General features: G+C 34.7%; 1 protein-coding gene across 5 annotated transcripts in view; it reads left to right on the top strand.

The window, feature by feature from the left end:
• The window catches only part of LOC139134059 (uncharacterized), a 51475-nt gene that overhangs the window by 9703 nt on the left and 20054 nt on the right, over positions 1 to 21718 (top strand). The window contains exon 1 of one of the 5 annotated variants that reach the window (XM_070700933.1): positions 10243 to 10385. The exons of 1 other annotated variant lie outside the window; for it this stretch is intronic. The gene's annotated coding sequence lies outside the window, so the exon portion shown is untranslated. Of the gene's footprint in view, positions 1 to 10242; positions 10386 to 11812; positions 11925 to 16044; positions 16369 to 18327; positions 18476 to 21718 lie in introns of those variants that run through there. 3 more of the 5 variants (XM_070700931.1, XM_070700930.1, XM_070700932.1) reach the window with 3 other exon arrangements.

The raw sequence follows: 21718 nt of genomic DNA, 5'->3' as shown, positions 1-21718 counted from the left end.
GATATATAGTTACATTGGACAGGTAAACTTTCAACACTGGGATATTTGGACAAGTTACAGACGCTGCATTGTAATTGGGAATCAAATGAAACTTTAGACTCTGAGATTTCATTTCAAGCGTTCACTTTCTTTCTTTGTACTAGAATCATCATAATTAGAAGTGTGACCTTGTCTTCAATTTGAAAAAAAAAATTAAAATGTTTCAAAGTAAGATTTGACACTTACTTCAGCAAGTGTTAAGTCTGACATCACAGCTATGAAGCTGAGTTTGACTGAGTTTTTCTTTGGCTGTTCAACTCACAGAAATTGGTGCCTGGAGACATCAGGCGCGGCCAGTCTCTCTAACCCTTTGCCTTGACCTATCCATCATGGCTGCTACCAATGTCTCCGATGCAGTCAAGCAAAGAATAAGATTGTATTTTCAGCTGTGGTTTCAATCACATCAGTCAATGTTGTAAATTTGTCTTGAAATAAAGCTTTGATATTTTTATTGTCAGAAATGAACATTCACAAATAATGTTCTAAACTCTTCTAAATGTTCAGAAAACTAATCTGCTCTCAGTCATTATTGGTGTTCAAATTAAATGAAATTTCACTTAATGTTCAAAGGCAAAAGGCATCTCTTTCACACTAATTTTCCATGCTGAAAAAAATTGAACATGAACTCAAGTAATAACCATTGACATTATGATGATCATCGTCAAATTTTATTAGATAATACTGAACAGCAATGGTATACCGGTATAATTTGTGCAGGGTACCAGAAAATGATGTCATCCTGTCTTTTAATAACAAGGCTGAAAGAACATGGACTTGTCAAACACTTGTAATATTTTCAAGATGATGTGCGATATACGGTATATGTATATCTAGAATGGGGTAAAAAACATTTCTGAAAGTCCCAAGATAGTAATTTTGTCACTTTCACACCATGAACCAGGAAAACACCATATGGAAAACTTCTTATCAACAAATCTTTTACCAAGATGTTTTATTTCATTGTAAGATTGACAGATAGTCAGCCTGGAAATATGTGAACTCTATACAGTACCAGTGCAATGTGCCAATCACAGCTTGTTCAACTTTCAGTGTCGACCACGCACCAAAGTTGATCAGAGTAATCCAGTGTATCAGCTTTCGACCCTATCATTATTGGACAATGCTTGTTGGGTTTTATGGCAGTAGTTGAACTCTATTGATCAAGAAAGTGTTGAATGATACAAGATATATACTGCAGTGATAGAGGTGCTTTCCCATGCTCTGAAATTCATGGCATTTGTAACTCAGCAAATAAATTACCCTTTCCCATGGATCATTCTATTGACAAAGTACTTGGCAGGGGAATACGGAATCACATCTCAATTGTCCCATTCCAATGCCTCCAGGTTCATTACACTTACCAGCCATTGCAACATTGTTTCAATATTTGCTTGGAAGCAGTGAGTAATCTTATCCTGGCCAGTCAATGCATTGAATTTCCAGGAGTCTGCCTAGAAGCTGTGATCACCAGATTTTGTAATGAGTCAAAATCTCAGACAAGCCTGACGGCTTGTGTCATGTCAAATACAAATGCTGTCATGTTCATTAAAAATTTCTGTCTCATTTGGTATCTGGATTTGAGAATAGTAATTTTATCTATGTAGTTTCTGGTTTCAAAAGATGACGTATAAGATAGAACCATCCTGACAGTGGTGAAGTCATACTTGATGAGATGATGTCATCATGAATGCATGTTGAATGTTAGATTTGACAGTGGTGGAAGCGGCATTATGATGTCATCAATTTTTTCCAAAACAAAATAGTGTATTCTGTTACAAAGAATCAAACAGTTTTTAGCAGAAAAGTCATTTCTAAAACCCATTAAGAAAAATAAAAGGTTGAGTTAATAAGAATTATTAATGACTGTTGTTGAAAGAAATATTTTGCCAATTTTATACATGGAAAATTTAATGGCAGTTATTAAATTTTTATCATCAAATATAAAAGAGAAGTGTTTCTAGACAGAATATGCATACATAAAATGTTTTGAATATTGAATTAGTGTCAAACACATTTACAGGCCTTTATGAATTCAGAACCATAGCTGGCCAAGAGGTACCCATGGGACAGAATTATTATACAATTTCCTATCATTTCCTCTCATTAGGGTTTACGACTAATGATGCTAGTGTTGAATTCAAATTACCAAGTAATGAGAGATATGAATATTGAAAACTCAACCATCCCCAGCACTCTAATGTACTGATAGTTTGTGGTTGTTGCACACTGTATGTACTTCACCAAGGAATTATGATGGTAGAAGACTGTTTGTTTCATTCATTAACCCGATAACCCCCCCCCCCCCCCTAGTTCTCTGTAAACAGGTCCACAATCACCATTGATAACAATAGGTTTGGGTCAAACCATTGTGGTGAAGGGTTGTGGTTTCAGTGAGCTAGGCAGTATCATAGATTTCCAACACTTTCTAAGGTGAAAGAGGACATTGTTTTGAATGAAATATTGGGCGGTTTTGGTTTTTCTGCTTGACTTGGCTATTATAACCATTCATGCGTGTGGCTACGTGGTAATACGTGTAGAGTGACGCTAGATTGGCAATTGTCCATTTCATATTACAAATCAAATGATCCAAGAATCATCAAGTTCTCCTTTGTCTTGGATGAAAAATCTCAAAACCTGTGTTTGGATAAAATATTCTGCAAAAACCTGTATTTGGATAAAATTTCTAAAAACAAACAGCCTATGGATATAAAATTTCTACAAAAATGTTCGTGCAAAAATTTCTCAAAAAATCCTGTATTTTGATAAAATTTTAAAAACCGTGGATTGGGAGAAAATTTCCTCCCAAAATAGACAACCAAGCATGAAACCTCTGTAAATCAGGTTTCAGGCTTGACAAGATATAATTGTACTTGTTTAGTACAGAGATAATATTAAATTGCTAGTTGACCGGAAGGAAAGATGTAACGGGTGATCTACCCTCACAAAATGCAAATTGACACTCTTAATCTTGTGGGTGTATGTCTGTTTAATGTGCAAATTCAATTCACACAAAAATGCATTACATAATATTCCCAAGTGATACTCTTCTATAAAATGCAAAATATACTGTGTACCAGTATATTTACTGGCAGAAATGGTGAAAATATTGTAAATTGTTCACTTTTTGGTAAAGATTGGAACTACTCATATATTTTTCAGACTTAATTAACATAAAACAGGTGTTTGAATGCAGAATTTGCAGTGAAATTTCATTTTACAATTTTACGGTTTTATTTTCGTTGATTCAGTGAGACCATCTGTGTAAGATTCTGGAATTGAAGGACAGTATACCGGTATTCACTTTTAGATCAAATATAGACATTGTTAGGGACTGTCTCAGATTGTCGCAGAAGTTCAAAAAGCGAAATTCATTCGTTTATTGGGGGAGGGGGTTTGACCTCCATTCAATAAGTGAACTTCACTTTCGCACTTTTATTTTGTGATCACAAGTTTTCCTGTGTTTATTTTAAATTAAAGAAAAACTGCACTCTCGTACCAACAAATTTGTAACTGTTTCCATCTTGTTCGTGCCCCAAACACAATTTACCGATAGTAACATTGTATCCTGAACCTTTCATTCATCAAATTATACAAAGACAAAACTATCATTTTTAAATGTGCTATTTATAAGCATCTGCTCTAACCACTAGATGTCTTTATTCTCTCTTGTTATACATCTGGTCATAGTCGTGTTAATATAATTGAACATGCCTTGGCCCCCTTGTCAAAGTTTCTTGCTTTTGCCGCCCCTGCCAAGTACAAATTGCGTGTTCACAAAGACAAAGAACAGCACAAGAGATGCAAAAAGGGGAAGTAAAATAAAATGAAACTTTTATGCGGTAAAATGCCCTGTTAGTACTCAAATCTGATCGATTACTTTTATTGAAATAGGGCAAGGGGAATACGTCTTTAAGAGCTATAGCAAAATGCAACATTGTACTCTTAAACAGACATGAACATTTCGCACTTTTAAAGTTTCGTTTAGGGGGAGGGGGGAGGGGGTTTTGATCTAAACAAAGGGATTTCATTTCTTGAACTTCTGCGACAATCTGAGACGGTCCCTTATGCAAGATGCAAAATGGTAGCGATGTCAGTCTTTGAATCAGTTTTATGGAATTTGGAAAAAGATCACCCTTGAAATACATTGTGTTATTTAAAATATTAACGACAAGATAAAATGGGTTTGTCCTTTCATTAAACTCTAAACTATCTTGCAGTTTAGTAAATTCAATGAGAGTATAAAAATATGTGACTATTACAGGTGTTTTCTGATAATGGGCCCAAGGTGTTTATTCCAAACAATGGTTAAAATTTTCATGGGCAAACCTGGAGCTTAATGAACACCCAAAAAAGATGTCTGAATATAAACTGCTACATTGTATCAATTAATGCCTATCTCAGGATCATTCTATTTGCAGTTATAGTTTTAGTACAGTAGGGATGTCTGATGTAAATCATGGCTACAGTCAGAAGCCGTGTCACAGTCATTTTATTACAGCTCATTGGTAATTTTTACTGTAAGGGTGAGGCAAATTGAGATGTATCTTGAAAAGATCAAGCAAAACTAAAACCTAACTAAAATCCAAAATAAGTGTCCACCCCTAAAATAGTCGCCCATGGGCATATACCGGTATGTGGATGGGCCAATTACAGGCCTGGGCCAATTATCAGAAAACTCCTGTAGTATTAAAGTCTCCAATCATCAATGTGATTGCGCATTCTTATCTAAGATTTACTGTAGAGATTTCCATCCAAGACTCTAAACCAACATGCTAAAAACAACCATCGGCCATTCTACAGCTCCACACTAAAAACGTACCACACATCAATAAAACGTAACTAACAATCAACACTTTGATAGAATGACCAAGGTCACAGTAACTCAATTCTAACTTCCGTTGGACAGAAAACTAAACAAGTTTTCAATGAATGGGACCTGACAAAGGTGTTGTCCATTGGAAAGTAAACCCTTTGACAAAGCAAAGTGTCCTGTACGGTGGTATTAATGGATGTTTTACATGAGGTCCCCATGAATGCTGACTTCAATGCTGACTTAATTCACATGCAAAACTTCAAAGGACAACCATTTTGTCCAGTAAAACATGAAGTTGTATTACCATGAAAACACTGAGTGTACAATAAGACAATCCCTAATTGTGATCGCTATCAAATCAAGACTGTTAAGCAACAAAAATGGATTTATTGAGTACTTGTAATTGATCCTTATGTTTTATCATCCTTGTAAAATGAAGTTTTGAAGGTGATGTACTCTCTGAGTTTCATGGTCATAATCTTCCACTCCTAAAAATTTCACAAGTGTGTCTGTATGTAATGAGACAAAATTCTCTATAAACATGTACCGTAATGGCAAAGTACTGTAGAATGTCCAATCACAACGGTAAGCCTTAAGGTTAATCTATCAATGTTTGGCCTGTCTGGTAAAATAAAATATCTAGTGATGGTCTTGACATTATCAACAGTTACATGAAGGGTATTGCTTTATGTTGTCTATCCAATCTAAAAGAGTCATGTCATTGACTTTTAAATTAAATCTGATATTTACCTTGGGATGAACATTTATTAATTTATATATATTTTGATTTGCTTATTTTCTGCTTTGCTTAACTCATCAGTTTCAAAGACCTCTGTTCTAATAAAGATGTAATTCTGATCTGTACAAAGTGTTAATCAGCTGTTAGCACATCCATTCCAAAGTTGTTGGTCTCTGGACCAATATCATCAATAGGCAAGTAAATTCTACAATCTAGTTTGCCAGTCCTGCAAAGGGTTCTTTTAAAATAAGTGCAATATTTTGGTTAGGCCAGAGGAACAGCAAATTTACTGGACCCTGACTAGAGACTGCTTGAAGTACTTATCCCTGATTTATGTTACATGTAGAGTATGTGGTTCCAACGGCTTTGGGATACTTCATGTGATCTTTCATTATGGACAGAAGATTTTGCATCTTTAAGTTTGAGCCATGTTTCGTTTGGTATAACAAGCTAAAGTACCTGTCTATGTACATGCATTTTGCTATACAACCATCAGGTTGAAATGTGAAATGTGATAACCACAGACAAAACTAGAAGTGATCCATTAAATGTTTCATGGTTTCTTTCAAAGTAATTTTCTCTCTGTTTATGAAAGAGACACACGAAAGAAATTCTGTAATATTATAATCTTTCACTTCTACTTTTACAGCGGATATAATCAGTATCCTGCAGATATCACATTCCAAACACCAATAATTTCATCTGCTTAACATTCTTTTCCGGTGCTTTCATTTTCTTTGTCTTTTTTCTCACCGTGTGTCCTCTGTTTCCTTTCTTTTGTATTCATAAAATTATTTTACTTTTTATGTGTCTCCTGCTTTCATTTCTGTTTGTCTGGTTCCTCATAAAATTACTTCACATCACAAAGGTATGAATCACTAGCAGCAAAAATTGTAAGTAACAAACTGTATTGATGGTTTTAGATAAAGCATAGCTATGATACAGCGTTGTTGTGATACAGCGTAGCTATGGATGTGTGCTCTGTGAATGCTCAAATCCTCTTATGGGCGTAGTTGAAAACTGGTTGAACAGCAGTGTACAGCAAAATAACTGCTAAAATGAAACACATACAAGCAACAGACATTTGTGTCAATTTGTGTCTAATTTTAATATTTTCCCAACCTGGACAAACACCCAGACATCGTATAGTGTAATTTCTACATAGTAATGAGCTAGAGGGACCACACATCTGGCCAACAGGGATTTTTATCAGATTAACTTTCCTTTGGCATGACATACCACTGAATTCTTTTTGCTAATTACTGTATTATTAGCTACTATAGACTATAGTCTATAGAAGCTATTGGGATGGGTATCCGTCCGGCGTCCGTCGTCAGTCTGTATGTATGTATGTATGTATGTATGTATGTATGTATGTCCGTTTGTGAGGCGTCCGTCCACTCAAATATCTTGAGAACCGCAGTACTCACTGATTTGATATTTGTTGTGTAGATGAAAAATATGATTTTGAGAAACTAATTTTTTTCATTTTTTGATATTGTTGAAAATAGGCAAATTAATGCCAAAAAAGGCGTTTTTGGTAAAAAATCTTCTTCTTCATAACCACTGGTCAGACAGCTTTGTTATTTGATATACAGGTCCCTAGGGACAACCCAACTTAGATTTGTTCAAATTGTGATGAAATATGCAAATCTGTATTTTTAAGGAATTTTTATTGTCATTTTTGATCAAAATTTGACTTACATTGTATGTAATTCTTGTACTGTATAAACCCTATCAATTCACCCAGAAAAAATAATTAATATGATTTTAAATAATAGAATTAATTAGGAAATCATCAAAGCCAAAATAATTTTAGTGTAGAATTATCACAAAGTTCAACTTTTTTTGACAGTTCATAGTGAAATGCTTACCATCTTGGAGGATTAAAACATGTAAAGGCAACTTTCTTGAATCCCAACTTTGACATATTCTGAACTGTCATTTATTGTGCCCTGCATGTTATCTAAAAGAAATTGCTCAAAATTGTTTGTCATGATAGGGTGGTCAAATAAAAAGGGATACAGAAAGTTCTAATTTCCATTTATGGTTGACTTGGTAAGGATAAAATAAGATTACTTTTTGAGGAAAAAAATAGAGTGGTGAATTAAAAGAGTGGTCAAAGTGATAGGGTTTTTATGGTAAAGCTGGGCTGTAAGATTCCTCATGTGCTATTTATAGCAATTATGCAATCTGTGTAAACAGTGCAATGAAAGTGTTACATGATGCTTTTGATGACCTTGAACTTCTTAAGTTTCAAACATTTGTCTCTTCAGTGTGCTTTCTCTGAGTACTTACAGTCTCAACTTATTCAACAGAACTTACTTACAATCATGTTAATTTGAAAGTTAAAATGTGCTTCGTTAATAGGATGAAAATACTGATAAAAAGATAATCAGCTTAAGATTCTTTATAAGCTGACAGATACGCTGTTTTTTTTATGACGAAAATCTTGATTTAAGCAAGTCTTGTTTACTTTAATTAGAATGTAAATAACTCTCCTTTATTAGCTACTATAGACTAATATAGTCCATAGAAGGTATTGGGATGGGTATCTGTCTGGCGTGCACTGTCAGTATGTCAGTATGTATGTCAGTATGTCAGTATGTATGTATGTATGTATGTATGTATGTATGTATGTATGTATGTATGTATGTATGTATGTATGTATGTCCGTTTGTGAAGCATCTGTCCTCTCAAATATCTTGAGAACTGCAGTACTTACTGATTTGATATTTGTTGTGTGGATAAAATATGTGATTTTGAGAAACTCTTTTTATTAATTTTTGATATTGTTGAAAATATGCAAATTAGCACCAAAAAGGCTTTTTTGATAAAAAATCTTCTTCATAACCACTGGTCAGACAGCTTTGTTATTTGGTATACAGGTCCCTAGGGATAACCCAACTTAGATTTGTTAAAATTGTGATGAAATATGCAAATCTGTATTTTTACGGAATTTTTTTTTCCACTTTTGGTCAGGCTATCCTAAAATGAGCTATCAAAGATATCCACCTTCTTCATCAATACATGTGTCACAGAAGGTTATTCTCTACATCACACAGCAGAGCTCTGTCAACTGTTGAGTCGCTTATTTTTTCAAAACCGCTGGTCGGACAGCTTTAATATTTGGTTTACAGGTCCCTAGGATGACCTTAGTTAGATAATTTCATACAGTCAGGAAATACTTAATTTTGTATCCATGTGTATAGTAGCTTCAGGGACTTTGGCCCTATGTTATTATAAACTATTGGTTACTGCAAAGTAAGCTGGACAAATACTGTCCTTCTTCCCTTCTGTATGTAGCCTGTATTTCATACTTTTAATGCCTGTTTATCCAATCTGATGCAATGAGGTTTGCCACAATTGGCTGTGGAAGAGATGCATTTATTGTATCCAATAAATTTAAAAAAATACTTTGAAAAATGTTTTGAAACACTGTAAGAATTTGCAACAAGTCTGTATGAGAAGTTTTATCTTCAAGTTACAATTGACGTTAAATGTAGAAATAACGGGTGACGCGCTGACCATAAACGTTTATTTAGGGACAAGGGCAAGAGGAAAGCCAAAAATTAACGGGCGAGGCTTGCCGAGCCCGTTAAAATTTGGCTTTCCTCGAGCCCGCACCCATAAATGAACGTTAATGGTCAGTGCAGAGTCTGTTATTTCAATTATATTATCAAAAAAACGTCAAAATTTACAAAAATTTCCCGTGCGAACGACAATGCGGCCCCAGAACCTGTCAGTGAGTAGTGTGCGCGCTGCAAAAATTTTGCAAATCTGGAGTTTTTTTTGAAAAAAGCGTCTAAACTTGGCCCGCAAATGCTCCATTTTATTTTGTGGTTGATCATGATCTTTGTACAAATCACAATTTTCATTTTAGCCGTAAAGTTACTGTGTTTACGATATTATTCGTATTCACGGGCATGAAAACAAACCATTACTGTGTATTTGTGGGCAGTCACGTGGTTCAGCTCAGCCAATTAAAACGCAATGGACAGGGCATGGTAATATAATAACAATTACCATAAAACAAAAAATGACCAAAATCACCCAAGGAAGGTGGGTCTCCCCTTAATTTGACGTTAAATAACAATTTGTCCAGTATTGAACTTTAACATGTTTTATCATGTCTAAGTTAATGTACATGTACTAAATGCTGTAATGGCAGGTAGTCTATATTTTGTGACAAAATATTTCTTCACTCTTATCATGCATGTCTTTCCTATTAAAGGATGGTTTTCATTAAAAAAAAGACATTTGTGAATGTTTGAATAAACACACTGTTTTTGTTCTGTAATTTATTTGTTTACATACTGACATGACATAAATGCTGAATCAACTTTGATAACATGTGGACTCTAAATAAATCACAAAGTACGTCATCACAGAGATGAGACTGATATTGTTACCATTACAGGTATGTTTCATTCTATATTTGGTCCTCCTTCATGATGTCATCTTATAAACACACCTACAGAAGACAAAGTCTTGGAGTTAGTTAGATATTGATGTACTTTTAATGTGCCAGATTGCAATAATTTATCACAAATGTTGACCCATGAGACACCAAATGACCCCGTGACCCTGTACAATAACGTTTCTGTTTAAAACCGCTGATACCACTCTGAGCTCAGCGATAAATTACATCAATCAGTAACCAAAGTCGGTTGATGTGGATTGCATTTTGAAGTGTCCGATACCGCCATGGAGCTATTGACAACCTAATTATCGTACATGGAGTTCTGTATTGTACAGTCTGAAGAGGGCTGAATTGTGGTTTTGTCATTCAAGGTTGGTTGAAATTATCCCTGACATGTAAACCATTGATCTCAGTGGCTGTCTATGCAATATTTACCCAGCATTACATCATGTCGGTAGCTGTTTTCCATTTCACTGCTGAGTGGCATGTACATTCACTGAAAGATGACACCTGTGTACACCAGACACACATGTACCATACCAAAGCTGTTTTGTATCTGTCATCACAGCTAGAAGAATTCTAAAATCACATTTCACTGTAATAAGATTGAAAACAGTAATTCTAGCCGCCCTCCTGGTAGATCGTAGTGACTACAGTGATGACATTTCACTGTCTATTTCAGTGTGTGTTACAGTACCGGGGGGGGGGGGGTATTTTAGATGTGCAAAACCTGTCATTCGTTTCTCAGTGTCAGTCAGTGAACAACTCTTCACAGATCCAAATGATTTCATATTTTAAACGTCGACCGTACTCAATTCATGTTAAATTTTGTGTGAATTAAAACTTTGCTGAAGGATGCAGGATGCGGACAACATTGATCTTTTAACCCTTTGAGCGCCAAAGTAAATTTTTGTCACCTTTATGGTATAAAGATGCTATACCCCAGTCAATTTTTTTTAGATTTTTGCCAAAATTTTGATGAAAAACTGTAACCAAATGAAATGTGATGTGCATTTGGTCCAAAATTATCAAACAAATTACAGAAAAATTCATAAAAATCCATAAAATGTTGCATTTAAATTTGATGGAAAAAAATTACAGAGCTCAAAGCGTTAATGGTCAATTCTGTTTACATCTGATGTTTATGTCTGATGTTTGTGAATCAAATTGAAGTAAGGAATACTTGCTGAACACAAAGCTCTAAAAGGAACAGAACACAAATCAAAACATTTCTGTGTTTGGGGATTCTTAGGCTGGCAACCATATATAGACAGTGTTGATAGAGTGAATCGCTATTACTGCTACATTCTGTTTTGATTGGATAATCCCAGTGAACAGATCAGGTACATGTTGTACGTCAGAGAACATACATGTAGGTGTGTCAGTACCAGCTCACAATGAAATATTACTGTTACTCATTCACAGTGTTTGATTCAGAAAATGGACTGCCAGGACACTATGTTGTGATTTATTAAGTCACCACATACATTGCAATCTTTAGAAACTAAAGAATAAAGTGTGTTGAAGTTTCTAATATTAATATTTTACTCTTTATCTTTATGGTATTAGGAAAGGAAGTTTGAAAACATACACATGCCCTTCTTGTTTCATAAGGTTATCTTGTCTCTGAAGTAATGTACAACTAATAAAACATACATCAAATTCCGTCATGCCACAGTCATAATTCTGTACCCACTCACAAACTAACGGTTTAAAAAAAACAAAACAAACCAATGACAGACAAGGATACCAAGGCAGAAATAATATCAGCCAATCAATGAACAGTTTATTTTGGTTCACAAGTAACTCAATAGTGTCAGTGTGTTTACACGCATGGTCCCAGAGCCCTGGCATTTCTGCTGTCTACTTCTTGTGACTGCTGTTATATCATCCTGTTGCAGGATATGCAGGTAAAATAACTCAATTCGTATGAGTTTTTCATCTTATCACCACTCAATTGATTTGGAAAACTTCTGAAAAAACTTCCATATCTTGTATCCTGTACCATCAACAGGTTGTTTTAAATATTCACATTACCACTAACCACTGATATGACTTTGATAGTTATTAACTTAAATAAATACGTTATTACTTCAGTTAACATTTTCACTCTGTGATCACATCACAATTTGTTGGATCAATCATTAAAAATTTAAAAAAATATTTGGCGGTTCATTACCACTGTAATGATACTTATTGACATACTGGTACATGTACTGGTAGAAATGGAGAATTCCATTCCTCAGCTAAAAACAGTTATTATAATAAAACTTTCTCATTGTGTTTTGAGTTTAACACTCAAATTTGATGGTAGATATTGTTGGCACAAGTTTCAAAACTGTTTAGGAGTGTTTGTAAAAGAAAACGAAATAAATTTAAAACAGAGTAATGTATCTTCAAGTTATCAAGTATGACCCAGGCTGAATGTGAAGTAGTGACTTCTTGTACTTTGCTTACCCAGTTTAATTGAAAGCAGATAATATGACAAATATATATTAGGGAGTCTGTATTTTACAATTTTTTAAAAGAATTAACCAAAAATGAATTTTCATGATCAATCTTCATTGCATTGCGTTGGGGTTATTATTATCCCGCTTCAAGCATTTTATCTTGAAGTGATATTTTTATTCAACAAAGACAAGAAATGTCCAGTTCAGTATATTACTGGTAGAAGTTCCGGTATTCAGTTGTGGATCTTCAATCCAGTGGTTAGGTTAGGAATTACCTGTTCAACTGTAACTCTGCTTTTGTTCCTTTGAGTTCAGACATCCACATATTTGTTTTATTACGTCACTGGCTATTTTTAGCCAGCCCTGTTCAAAATACCTTAAAGTCCAAGCTACTTTTGTAATTGTCGTTGTTCTGTGGACCATGTGTGTCCATCAACCAGAGTGTGAACATGTGTAATTTAAGATCCGACAACAGATTTTCTAGGATGTGACTCACAGAAATGCTGCCCCAATCTGTAATAGGATACTACCAATACTGGCAGCTTATAAAATTATCATTATAGTGATATTTCACTGATGTATCAAGTAGATACATATAAATTTTAAAGTGTCTTCTACCCAAAGGACATGGACATAAAAACAGCTATAGTGTGATGACATCAAGATTGGGTTAGAGCTATAGCTTCAAGGATTTGTACAGTGTATTGTGAATCATCAAAAGACAAGATTTAGATGAAATCTGAAGATAAATTTGTCTTCATGTTCTTGTTAAGTCTTGGAGTAAAATAACAGAGCCGAAACAAGCTGTCCTATTTTTTGGTAACAGTCTTCAAATAACAATTTTATGGGTTTTTTATTTTACATAAAAATGACGGTATTTTCAAGGAAATAAAACACCTACATGTATCAAATAGATAGGGAGAAGGTAACTGTTCACATCATTTTATCAAATGTGATACACTTTGTGATCATTTCTTAACTTTAAGGCGATACTGAAGGATTCATATTGCTAAGCAACAGTTGCTAAGGGTAATTTCCAAAATCAATCAAAATGCAAAGTTTTCATGGTTTTCTTTGCATAATAAAGATTTACAGAACCATACCATTCCAAAAGACGCACGTTTGTCGCACGATTGGTCCGTGGCGTCACACATATCAAATTTTCACAGCTCTACTTTAGGCCTAAAACATTTCAGCTCCTACAAATTTGCACCAAATTTTCCAAAAGTTCAGAATGTAACACATGAGATATTTGTTGAGAGCCCCTAGCATGGATTAGGTTATCTGTTCAAGAACAAATGATTTTTGAACAGGAAAATATCTACTGTGTCATTTTGTAAAGTTTTGAAGGGTTTTACGGCAATATCTCATAAATGGTCCGGAATTTTTAGAAACACATGCTTATCTATTTTCTCATGTATGACATCAATAACCCTACCAAAAGTCAGCTAAATTGGTTAACAATTTTGAGAGAGTTGAAAGATTTTGAGCATTTTCAAAATACCAGGAGTCGAAAATCCGTAGAAAACAATGGAACAGTAAGATTTTGCATGTGCAAAAGTGTGCGTTTCGAACGTTGCCAGTGATAGCAACCAACGCCCATTTTGAATCCTTCGTTATTGCCTTAAAGACATCATGACTTTTGCAGTAGTTTACACATAATTTGATTAATTCTCTGGTTTGTGAATTGAAATATTCAAACATGACATCCTATTTACGGTATTTGTTCCACAGTACATGCTTGGTTCCTGGAAATCTCTTTCCAGCAGATTGTAATATTTAGAAATGAAATATCTAGGGCTACCTTCTTGTTTTGTCAACATATTTTAGATGAATTGACATTTTTTGAGTTCTTAAAAGGTAGCTCGCACTTGCAAATATTCTAATATGCAGGTCATGACCTTTAACCCATGGTCATCAGTCATGTGACCATGAATTGAAGCCTGGATGAAGGTGACTCATCGATATATCTGTAAGGCATTCACTTAAATTGGGTTTTTTGTCTGAAGAATTGAACTTTGCAGGTGTGGTCTGTCTTTGTCTTTGAAAGTTTTCCAAAGATTCATGAATAGGTTATTTACACATTGTAAGCTTTCTGCCGAGGGCATTTAAAACTATCACTGGTATTTTTAGAAATGGCAAGTTTCAAGGTGTAGCAATGAATGTACCAACATGTTAAAGCATTATGAAGACAAGGCACGCAGTGTTGTCAAACATACGTGATGTTTTACTCTCTGTGTATCGACACTGTTAGAATAGAGTGTCCACTCAGTGAGGACTTTCTAATACACATGGGTTGTCTTTTGTGGAGGGCAAATCTGTGATGCAAACAATCTGAAAAAAGTTAGAGAAAGAAATAGAAGTGACACAGTCTGTGCTATCTTCCATGTTATTCTAGAGGAACAGTACAACAACATCATCAGATCAGTTGAAGAACACTGATAAGATGTGGTCACATATTACTTTGTTCTGTCATTGTTGCCATCATCATCAATTTGTAAGTGCATCTTAGGACTTCATAGACTTGCCTATCTTTATCTACCAAAAGACCAACACCAATATTTCAATTATTTGTTCATTTATGTTCCCATGATAATGCTGTGTCATTACCCATCCATTCATTCTTCTATTTGCTCATTTATTCTTTCATTCATGTAATGACTATTGTAATCATTAAAAAGAGTGCATTGCTTTCAAGTTTGTACATAAATGCCTCAAGCAAACAACTGTACTTTATACTCCCATTTCCATTTTTCCATTTTTCAGACTGTATATTTCTAAACTCTTACGACTTTAGCATCCAGCCATGTCTCTTGACAAATCAGTAAACATTAACAGACACAAATGACTATTATTTATGATTTACCCAGCTCATCCATCTATTAGACCAACCTGTATTTTCCTCCCCACCCATTCATCTGTTCTTCTGCCCCCCCCCCTTACTCCCCACCAGCCATGCATATATCCATCCATCCATTCACTTTGTTGCCTTAGTGTCCAAAACCATAGCCATGTGTTCTCCAATCCCTTGTCCATTTCAAAATACATGGAAAATTTGACCATTCATTCAAAACTATTAGTTTTGAAAGTTGCAGGGTGCTCTGTGCTGATGTAAGAAGACAACAGGTGTACGTTGTTCAACAGTCAAGCCAAAAATATGTTATGTATCTTTGCATCAGAGGAAGTTTTACCAACAAAATTTAAACAAACAGCAAGTGTCAGAGATAATATGATAATTGTCGTATCTTTGTTTCAGAGAATGTGTTACCCACAAAATTCCGGTACACAACAAGTGTCAGAGATATAATACCATGTGTCTTGTATACAAAAATTATCAACTGCATGTACCGGTAATATGGGTATGTGTGCATGTAGTTCACTCAATGAATAGGATACAGTTTTTAGCTTTGTACAACTCATTTCTGAAATTAATGTCAGAAGATTTGGCTAGAATTACATAAAGGATGTTTCTAGTGTCACTTCCAGTTGGTGTTGAGTGTGGGAAAGTGACATTAGTAGGGTCATCACCATTGTTTGAAGGGGGAATAAGTTCACTATTGTTGCTTTGATGGTTTTATGAGGGACACTGTGAGAATCAGCAGGGGACACGTTATAACAAGTCATGACAAATGAGGTTTCAGGGGTTGTGAGAGTTCGGCGACCCTTCTTTGGAGAAAATTGACAAACCAGCTAACTGATGGGCAGACAGGACCAGAACTGCTTCTGGAGTCTTTCATTTTGAGCAAAGGGGTGTGTGCACAATGATCAACCAACCACACTTAGATTGCAGTCCGTCAGAATGGCAGTTGTTTGGAGATGTGTGAACAAGCAAATGAATGCATTGTGCAGCAAGTGGCCAAGACATGTTGTAGTTGAATGTGAGATCTGAGGTTGCTTGCATGAGGTAGGTAGGTTTATGACAAAATTGCTACATTGTACAAAAGTAGAATATACAGCCAGAGAAGAACATTGTAGATAGTGTTGATAAACTGTATTGTTTACTGGAAGATAGTGTTGATAAACTGTATTGTTTACTTGAAGATAGTGTGGATAAACTGTATTGTTTACTGGAAGATAGTGTTGATAAACTGTATTGTTTACTGGAAGATAGTGTGGATAAACTGTATTGTTTACTGGAAGATAGTGTGGATAAACTGTATTGTTTACTGGAAGATAGTGTTGATAAACTACATTTTAGGCTTTAACATTTTGTAACTTTTTTGGTTCTTTTGTTTTGTGTATCCACTGTTGATTACTGATGCAGAGATAGTGATCTCAGTGTCAGGAACTCAGCAATGCTGTTTCATGAGGAATACAAGCAACCAAAAAAAAATAGTTTTTCAGTTTACATAATACAAGGTAAATCTGTCACTCCTGCATGTACTGGTAAGTGTCTGAAATGGACATGTCATCTTAGTAATCCCATGATGCTTGTGGCTGTGACATCACATTTTTACGCAAAATTTATCACTGACACTGTGTGTGTTTCTAACCTGACATAAGCTGGCACACTGGAAGGAATAGTATTACATAGCTCTAAGTTTTCAATGTTGAAAATTTATCTTGGCAAGCTATGAGATTTGAACAATGCAAAGAGTTTATGACAAATTATGTGATATCATTGTGTCAAGTACGCCAGGGCCTTGTACTGATTGGACGAGAGCTTATTTTCAGCTTTGGTAACAAATACATAATCCTTTCATAGTTTGCCACTTTCAAAAGTTAGAGGTTTGCAATAATCATTTTTCATCAGCATCCTAAGGGCAAGTCATTCAAATTTATTGGTTGGTTGTTTTGGATCATCTCAAACAATGGTAGTCTTAAGGAATCAGACACTGGTAGTCTTAAGGAATCAGACACTGGTAGTCTTAAGGAATCAGACACTGGTTTCTGACTCAATATGCAAACTGAGATATTGTGTTTTGCAAAGCGTGTAATCAGTTTTATATTGAAGTCATACACTCTATTGGTTTGCAAAACATAGTAAATCTAGTTAATTTCACATTTGTTGATATCGGTGTCTTTCAGAGAACATCCAGATGACATTTTATTTGCTTGAATTTTATGCCAGTTTTTTCTGTGTTTTCAAATGTCATAAAAATATTTCAATCAATTATAGGAATGAAAAATTGCAATTAAAGATTTTTAAAGTGAGCCAACACAACAAAAACACCAGATTAGCCATCCTGCTGATCGTCAATATATTTGAAATCATGTAAATCTTTATCCAAAGTTGTCAGGTGGTCAGGATTAAAACAGAAAAACAGCATGCCTGATTGCAAACTGTATTTTACTTTTGGTGATTATTTGACGGTTGCTGTGGAAACGACCTGAGAAGCGCTAGAAACACTGCATGAGAATTGTGTGTCTTAGAAAGTATAAAATGAATTCACACACTGTGTTTGTGATTTAGAGTAATAGTTCCAAGAAATAACATTGTGTTTATCTACCAATATTAGTACAAGCCACTGCCATTCAGTGTCTAATGATTGTTGAACTACTTCAGATCTGAATAAGGTGATATGACGACAGGCTTGTTGACATTGAAAAGCAAATATTGATTTGATAACTTCCAGACAGCTTGAGCCAAGGTCAGGCTAAACTATGTCTGCAATCACAAGATAAAATGGTCCTCATCAAAGTCAGTCACGTACAGAATATCATTTTTATTTGCAAAGTCATTTAGAATAATTCAGTTTTGCAAAGTTCATCAAAGGATTTTGACTTCCTAATGGGAAATAAAATACAAGCTTGTCCGGCATTTTGTGACCTTTCACCTGCCAAAGGAGCAGTGAACTGTGGGATATAAATAAACTGTATGCAAAATTCATGCATAAATTTAGTGCTGCTAACATCAATTGTCAAATATTGTGGAAAGTAAACATGTTAAGTCTGAAGCAGACTTGATGGACCATCTTTGGTAGAGTACGGAATGCTATGGAGTCGTTGAGATCTGAGAGGTCAATCCATTGACCATCTGTTGAATGACATTGGAAGTCTGTGAAGTCAATGTAAGTTGGCATCTTCATAGCCTAGATTCACATATACCCGTATGTCACACACACTGTCAGGAGTACTTCATGATCAAAGACTGATTTGTCTGATGTTGTTTTGTTTGTATTGACCTTGTTTACAACAATACTGAACAATAATGACATTTCAAGGAAACAAAAAGACGTTTTCTACCTCTGATATTGAAATCCATAGTCACAGAGTTTTAATTTTGGTATTTTGAATAACATTCGTTATCTTCATGTGACTTCAAATTCAATGCATTGTCTGTGTAGTGTAAGTACAGATTGCACTGCAGACGTATTACAACTCACTTATGCCCTTTGAGTGCCAAAGTCAATTTTTATCACCTTTATTAAATATACCCCAGGCAAATTTTTTTCAGATTTTTGCAAAAATTTTGATAAAAAACTGTAGCCAATGAAATTTGATGTCCATTTGATCCAAAATTATCAAAAAAGTACAAAAAATTCATAAAATTTGGTGAAATCTTGCACTGAAATTTTGGTGGGGAAAATTACAGCACTCAAAGGGTAAAGCACCATTGACTGTAACTTTTCATGTAATTTTTCAGGTTTATTTGAATGTTTGTAAAATGCAGTTTCTTTTTCCACTTACACAGCCATGTTGAAATGCCCGGAGTTTCAACTCTGAAATGCCCACAGTTGTCAATTTGTTAACACAGTCTGTAGTGAGTAATGTCCAATATGTGTGTTACTGTGGACAAATGGATTGTAGCCTAGAATTCATTTTACAAAGGTAACATTACATCATAAGTTATCAATGCTTTGTTTTGTTAAGGTGGTATTTTGACACGCTGTAGGGGAACAGAATTCAGAAAATACTGTCTTATAGAGAACAAAATTATGGGAATATTATCAACAGACTGAACAGTGACAGCTGTTTATATACCTTTATGGTACAGCGTTTTATTCCAAGTATTTGAAAATCCTGATAGCATCAGTCAACCCTCTTTTTAAAGCTCCACAAGCTGTATCTTTTGGCTATTTTTTCAGAACTTTTGTTTTGTGGGTTCCCTACACTTTCCGCATTGAATCCCTAAACTGTAATTTAATACCAAGTATTTAGCATATCAACACAACCTATATGAGTATAATCTGCATTGTTATTGTTGAAAATTGTATTCAAGTCCGGACTAGAATTCATTTGTAAACAATAAACAATGATCACTACACACATACAAGCTGTGTTGACAAAAAGAATACTCGAAATTTCAGCATGACAAACGGATTAGGGTCAGACATCGTAGTTGATATACAGAAGCAGAATACTGAAAAACTTGCCACAAGTTACAGCTTATGTCCCTTTAAATTATAGAAGAGTTTATCTTTGCTGCCTTTATTTCATAGAGAAGAAATTAAACTTTGCTATAGGAAACACTAAGGTTGGATCAAACCATGGTGTGAAGGGGTCAAACATTAACAAAATTAACCAATGAGATTGGATCTAGGGGTCAAACTCTACCAAAATTAAAGATTTTGGAATATGATCATGTACATACATGTAAAATATTAAGCTTTCTAATATTTCCTTATTTACGTGATATTCACAAAATGGAGATACTTGCAGTAAATAAACATACAAGTAACAAGAAGTTTGTCCTGCGTTAGCTGTGTGTCTGACCTCAAAACTTTTATTCCCCTCATCATTAAATGGTGTATCCCTGAGTGCAGCATGATGAACTCGTCAATTTTCAACAAAGCAATTTGACCCCTCCATAATGCATCATAAATATTCATATAAATTACCCATAATGCATTATAGTTTTCATACAAATTACCCATAGTGCATTATAGTTTTCATACAAATTACCCAATGTTGTTATCTTACTGCTGTTTTGAGAAGAAATTTAATTAGCAGAGGCAGTCATGAATGTCTTTATAATTATCAAGAAGTCAAGAAATACATTAGAATCAGATGAACATCATAGATAGTAGGGTGAATGATCTGCCACTCGAGGACGCTGTCTACACTCAAGAGGAGAGCACAGAGAGTGACTGTGTCCTTGAGGGACGGATATTTCAGTCTACACAGATAGATAGACAGGCAGATGTTACAAGAGTTTTAGGCACTGATAGACAGAACTAAGCCATGCATTTCCTCTGCTAATAGACCAGTGATAGTCAACTTGCGGATAAAACAAGACGTAGCTTTTTATGTATACGTCCAATGGTAAGAATCAGCGACATCAAATTACTGTAACCAGACCTGTCCTATTACAGGTAAGCTAAAATAGATTGTCACACGTTGAAATTAAAAAAAATAATATGCAATATTGTGCTGACAAGCAATCCATGAAAACATTTACTGTCGATACTATATTTTGAAGAGGCATTTATTTCAGTTATTAAAGCTTGAATAAACTGTTATAAAGTACACAGCTCATTTGAATGAACCTGAAAGGCAAAATATGGGATTTGAGATTACATGATATATCGGCCAGTACATTGAAAGATTGCTGACAAACTATTCAGTCAGACATACTGGTACTGTCAGTAGATACAGTCTGCCATGAGCTAACCTGATGATTTCTGATAGCTTTGATATCACCATTAATTTCTCATTAATTTTTAATCCATTATTATCTAACAATAACATCAAGGTGAATTGATACATCTGTATGTGCAAGCTTCATTTCAAAGATTAAGGTGTCTGTATGTGCAAGCTTCATTTCAAAGATTAAGATGTCTGTATGTGCAAGCTTCATTTCAAAGATTAAGGTGCTCTCTCATGTCTTTGACAACACAATTCTCTACATCAGCTATTGTAATTTTAATCTTGTCATCTAGTTTTGCATCTTTTTTGTCACCATTTTTGTTTTGGATGACAACCATAATTTCTTGTTCTACTCCCCAAGGTATGTTGATATATACAGTGTTCAGCTCGTCAACAAAGCCTGTACGTGTGAAAACTGCTTTGTTATTGTTAAAAAGTGATTTCTAGTCCAGGCTAGAAGTCAAATTTAAACAATAACGATGCATTTTACACATATAGACGCAAATTTAACAAGCTAAATAATTAAATAATAACTCTTTTGGGAGTAGAAAAAGAATTTACAATTGATATACAAAATAAAAATGATGAAAAAATCATCAAAAGATAGCATTACTGGCCCTTTATGGATTATTGAAGTGTCACTGACAGGTTGCTTATTTCTTTATTTTGTCAAACCCTGATAAAGATATTGTACTTCTTCTGTACAGTGTGGAATCTACAACAGA

The sequence above is a fragment of the Ptychodera flava genome, chromosome 5 (genome assembly GCF_041260155.1).
Source record: "Ptychodera flava strain L36383 chromosome 5, AS_Pfla_20210202, whole genome shotgun sequence".
Lineage (NCBI taxonomy): Eukaryota > Metazoa > Hemichordata > Enteropneusta > Ptychoderidae > Ptychodera > Ptychodera flava.
Note: the sequence above shows the minus strand (reverse complement) of the source record. Positions and strands in the feature narration are given on the sequence as shown.